The sequence below is a fragment of the Octopus bimaculoides genome, chromosome 25 (genome assembly GCF_001194135.2).
Source record: "Octopus bimaculoides isolate UCB-OBI-ISO-001 chromosome 25, ASM119413v2, whole genome shotgun sequence".
Classification (NCBI taxonomy): Eukaryota; Metazoa; Mollusca; class Cephalopoda; order Octopoda; family Octopodidae; genus Octopus; species Octopus bimaculoides.
In genome coordinates this window covers 1052401-1058931 of record NC_069005.1, presented here as the reverse complement: position 1 = coordinate 1058931, position 6531 = coordinate 1052401, and positions in this window count along the sequence as shown.

Below are 6531 nucleotides of genomic sequence, written 5' to 3'. Positions count from 1 at the left end.
TATATATATATATATATATATATATATATATATATATATATATATATATATATATTCATACATATGTACACACACACACACACACATATATATATATGTATATACATCCATACATAAACACACATGCATATACACACACATATATACGCATTGCTATATGTATATACAGTGGTATTTCTTCATTTGAAAGATATGCTGATGATTATAAATTATTTCCATTTTTTCAATCACAATTCCAACTACATTTGACAAAAAATATTGGGGGTTTTTTTTTTCTCGATTATGAAATTTGAAACAGATTTAATCAGCAAAATGCAGCTGTTGACAGTACTAATAGAGACCACCTCAGCAAACATCACTTTATTTAAGAACATTTTGAGAAAATATGATACAATATTTTATTTTAATATTCAATATATTTACTCTAACACTAACTATTATTTACTGTTTGATTGTGTCTACATCAGGGACATGACTGAAAAGTGTCCAACTGAATTAGTTGAAATGAAACATTGAAATTCCAGCTCCAAATGTGTTTGAATTGTCAGAACCTGCAGTTGGCCAAGCTGTGGACTTGTATGGAACTGGGAGTCATTCCAGCTGCTGTGTTTCAGGCTAACTGCATAAAGCTGCTGGAAGGGTGAGTCAATGCACTTACCATTTGTTGATGAAGAACAGAATCACAATTGCTGTTATGGTTGATAGAAACACTCCATACAGATTGGTGCCAATTGCCTTTGAAAATTGTCTGAAACGGTTTGGGCCTGTGGAATAAACTGCACATAGAAAACATTTCTCTTGCAGACTGTGCACAGTTGAAGGAACCTAAGGAATGGATATCTCTGACTGGTTGGAGGAATCCAAATTTAATTCCTTGAGTAATACCCCAGGTGTTTGTTCAATGAGATTAAGGAGAAGAATTTCACTCTGACTGCACAGATCTGACAATATGGCAACATCTTGTGTTACTTATCTGAGGAAGGGTCTGTTCCATTGAACATTATAGTCTGGAAGTGTGGGAGAAGATTAGTCTTCCATAAACCAAAAGTATGATGGTAAAAAAATATCAAGGAATTCACCAAAACAACCCCCCCCCCCCACAAAAAAAGCAAGAAAATCCAAATGTTGCAGTGACCAACAGAAATTCTGGTTTTAAATCTGATGAAAAGAAATTATAGAAATGGTTCAACAAGAATATTCAACAAAGGAAATCCAGGATGTTTAATGAATTCTTTGATTGGCAAAAATAACAAAGAAGATACTCCAAGTGATGTAGTCTTCAAACACAAAAATTCAATGCCTTTGGGACAAGATTCTGTTTCCTTTTGTAGGTAACTGACCAAATATTCTAAGTGCCATAGCGAGGTTTATATTGTTGTTGATCTTTAATTCATGTTTTCTATTTTGTGGTGAGAAGGAAATATGTTAAATTCAGTGATGTTCATTTTTGTAGCTTTATTGATACTGCCAATAATTGCATGAAGTAAATTCAAATTTTTCCTGTTTAAATTTACATTGTGATTAAATAATTAATGGAAATAATTAAAGCTTAATCATCAGTAATACTTTTGTCTTTAAATTAAGTGATACCAGTGTATGTATCACCAGTGGGTGGGTAGATGAACGTGTGTGTGTGTGTATATATATATATATATATATATATATATATATATATATATATATGCATATGTTTGTACATATATGCATATATATATATACATACACACAAACCCACGTATATATGCATGTTTATACATGTATGTATATGTGCATATGTATGCAAACGTATATATATGTGTGTGTGTGTGTATGTATATATATATATATATATATATATATATACATGTTCATCAATTTCCATGCTTTTTTTTTCCTATCCTTCATTGCTGGTATAAATTCAACAGGTTCGTAATGCAGCAATCTCTGTCTTGTAATCTTCCAGATATCTGTCTTGTAATCATTTCTTCCATGAGACCAAATATTTTCTGGTCTATTTCCCCCCTCCACTGACTGCTTCATCTTAAGTTTTTTTTTTGTTTTTTTTGCCTTGCTCTACCTCTGTGAAACACTGTAATCTTGTTTCAATTATTCATTTGGAAGTGATTTCAGCTACTCATTGCTAACTCATCTGACCCATGCTAGTGTGGAAAAATAGAAGTAAAACCCAATGATGACAGCAATGAAGTGGACCTTTGTATGTATGTGTGTGTATGTACATGTATATGTATGTATACATCTGTGTGTATATATATATATATATACACACACACAGTCACACACACCTTCATACATGTTTATGTATATATAAATATTTACATGTTTATGTATGTATATTAAAAGAAAACAAATATAATTTTTTTGTGTCTGTGTCCTCTGTTGCTTTTACTCATACACTAACACTGGCAGCAATGTCACTCTCTCTCTCTCTCTCGCTTACTGCTGCATTGTTTGACTACTTTGTCCAGGCGATGTTTAATTCTACACCACAACAACCTAGCATGTATCCCATAATGCCATGGCATATTGCAACATGACCAATCGAGCATCTATCCCATAATACAATGCCACAACATAGACCAATCTTGTTTGCATCCCATAATGCTGTACTATAATGTACTGTATTTTCTGGCAAGTGGTTGCTCTGAAAGTGTAGTATTGAGATAAAAACTGGTTGGGAAAATGGTGAGCAAGCTATTAACACTGGTGGCAATAAAGGTTTTTTCTCTGAGAGTGAAGGGTAGATTTTATGATGCCTGTGTTAGAACAGTGATGTTCCATGATAGCAAGGTGTTGCTCTTGAATGTTGAAGACTTGTGAAGAGCAGAAACAAATGGAACTTGCATGCTCTGATGAATGTGAAATGTTAGTGTGCCAGAGTACAAATGTGCCGAGAAAAATTGGGTTCAAGAGGAATCCGGTATCACTTGCAAGAGTGGAGGTTGGGCTGCTAGAAGACGACTGCTGTGTACAAAAATGTCGAGCATTCCAGATTTGTGGAAGACGGGCAAAGTGGTGAAGGCTAACTAGGAATGCGCACGACAACACTCATATTAACATCATCTTATGAGGAAGCCATTTAAAATATAGAATATGTTCAACAATATCGAGGAACATATAAAATTTGAAGTGGAGCATCCAATAATACCGTTTCCTTGTCTCTGCTTAAGAATGGATCCAATTCCACTTGCTTTTGTAGAAAAGCAGTATGCAGGGGCCTATTTGTGCATTGTAATTCATCCCTACTCTTCAGAGCTAAAGTGACCTGCGTTAGAAATGAGATTCACAGAATACACAGCAAATGCAATGAGGCAGAAAAGAAAAAGACCAGCACTGTACAATTCTGAAGAGTCCTTATGGAGAATGGTTAATCCTTACTCTTTCAACTAAACACCAGACCACTTACAAAATTCACACATTCAGGGATAAATAACATTTGTCTTTTGAAACTGCCACATTTTTACGAAAAAACAACTGGCACGTTATGGACTCTCTCTGGGGAGGCTCAAACACAGCCGTTTGTACATTGCCCAACTACTCGATCAATGATATGTCTGCCGTCCTACGTAGTACATAAACCCATCTATTGAATTCTACATTAAAAGTACCAACAGACTAGAACACAGGTTAAAGAACACTTCAATATAAAAAAAAAAATCTGATATACAACACCCATTATATCCAGGTTTCCCATAAAACTATAGCACGAAACTTTGGGAACCTGAAGATAAGAGAAACAAGTCCAACCCACTTATTAACAACAGAACCGAACTACACACAGCTGATTGGCTCCTATAGCAACGCCATCCACTGCATGCAAAGTTAACATTCATATACATGCACGACGGATCAGAGAAGCAAGCTCAATACGCCATTTCCTGAAAAGAGACCCTAACAACAAAATATTGAAATACCAGGTTAAAATACAAACCATCAGCTTATATTATTTCTTATGACTTGCATTGTTTTTATGAAATTAGAAACATCTATATTAAACAATACTCTCCGCAAGCTCTCTCTCTCTATATATATATAGTGGAGGCGTAATGGCCCAGTGGTTAGGGCTGCGGACTCGCGGTTTCGATTCCCAGACCGGGCGTTGTGAGTGTTTATTGAGCGAAAATACCTAATGCTCCACGAGGCTCCGGCAGCGATTGGTGGCGAACCCTGCTGTACTCTTTCACCACAACTTTCTTCCTGTTTCTGTTGTGCCTGTATTTCAAAGGGCCAACCTTGTCACGCTGAATCCCCGCCAAGAACTATGTTAAGGGTACACGTGTCTGTGGAGTGCTCAGTTAATTTCACGAGCAGGCTGTTCCGTTGATCGGATCAATAGGAACCCTCGACGTCGTAACCGATGGAGTGCCACGATATATATATATATAATTGCACGATTTTCACGTGATCCTCCAATATCAGTTTTTACTCAGACATTCCAGAAACACTTTATTGCTCCTGCAGGTTAATATATTGTATGTACAAAATAGTAAATTTCTCAATTATAACAATTATACAATATTCGTATGCTTATTTACGACAATGGTTGCTTTTTAAAACGGTTCGACTCGAACAGAAAATCGTCCGGTGATTGCCATTTGAATGGAAATTTTATTTTCACTCTAAAACACATATTGCTAGGTTTGTCTCCCCCCCCCTTTGAAACCCAACTACATAAACTAGCTGAAAAAATATAGAATACCTCATAAGTGATAGAAACATCATAAATTCAGTGGCGGCGTTAACGAAGGCGTTACGCGTTAATTTAATGTGTTAAACTTATCTTTACAGGATGTCCACAAAGTCTGGGTACATGGGGATTATCACATACTTTAAGAAATTATTATTTCTTATATTTAATTGTTTATGTTATGATTTTATTTACTCCACGTACCCAGACTTTGTGGACACCCTGTCTATCGAATTATACAAGATTTACACAGATATAAGAGTTGGAGCTTGTGACTCGCCCGCGCACCTTTTTCTTTGTAAATTTTTGCCCTTCGCATTAAAAAGTTTCCCCCATCCCGGTTCTAAATAAAGAAACAAATTCCCAGATTTGTAGTCAATTTGGTAAGTGGTATGCCCAAAACGCTTGGTCTTTGAGATAGTTTTTGTCAAAAATAAGAAAGAAAAAACGTGAATGTATAATGTGTGTATTTATACATACATACACACATATGTGTGTGTGTGTGTGTCTTATGATGTGGGAACGAAGTGGGCATAGATGGATAATGGTACACTTGCACTTAGTGACTCCAACTCGAGAAATGTTTCTACGAAAAGTTATTAAATGTGGAGAATGTATGAAAGAACGACCATCCCGCCGTGGATCCAAGAGAAGCAGCCATTTTAGTCAACAGCATCCTGATTGATAAAGAAATTAAGGCTACGAGGGCAAGAAAAGACTCTGGACAACAACGAACTACTGCTGAGTTGCTTAAAATATCTGGTAGAGGAGGATAGAGTCTAGTTGCCTACATAATTAGTACAGGAAGGTAATTATATTAAATGGCAGTCAAACATTATGAAGGTTATAGGATGCCTTAGATAGGAATAATTACAGGAGTATCGAATTCAAATTTTTGGACCAGATTATGAAAGTTACGAAAAGAATTATAGCTGAATTAATTGGAGGGAGTAAATTAGAGTTGTGCCTGAGAAAGGTACTGAATATGCCCTGGGGAGGTATATGCAGAAGTACTTGGATAAAAGTGTAGCGGAATTTAGAATGGAATCTTCGTTGGCCCAGCAACGAGAAATAAGTGAAGAATATCAGACGACTTGTCTTGAATTCTAACTAAAAACATCTCAGTTGCGATCATTCAATTGTATATTTCTAATGGAACTTTCTATGATTTTCCTACCAAAACATGGCAATAAATATAGAAGAGAGGAGCATTAGTATCTCCTGAGGAGTCAGGTTTCTTGGTCACTGCTCGACCCTGGGTTAAAAAGAATGATTTGTTCACCATGAAAATATAATTTTCTTGTTTCTCACAACATAAGTATACGTTAAATTCTTAACCGAAACACAACATATCTCTCAATTGATAAACAGTGATACAGCCTCCAGTAAACAACTGTTGTAGATAAAGAAATGATCTTCTCAAAAACTTAAGATAAACTTGGTCGTACATCGCAAACAGGAATGCGGCCACAGTCAGTCCGACCAAATCATTCAACATCCAGTTGACCAGTCTACAAAAGTTAGCTTCTGTATTTAGCTGTCGATCTGGAGAAAGCCTTTGATAGGGTCCTTCGCTTTGTAATCTGGTGGTCAGTCAAGAATCTAGGAGCAAACAAATGGTTTGTGTGACTTATACAAGCCATGTACAGAAGGTAAGAGTTAACAAGTATTGCAAGGAATTTAATGTGCAGTTCGTTCATCGGGGTTGCGGTTCAGTCCTCCCTTATTCATCATAAAAATACAGATCATAACAGAGCAGTTGAAGTCTGGTTGCCCATGAGAATTGCTATGTACTGATGATGTTGTTCTTATGGTTGAATCTATAGTAGAATTAAAAAAGAAATTCC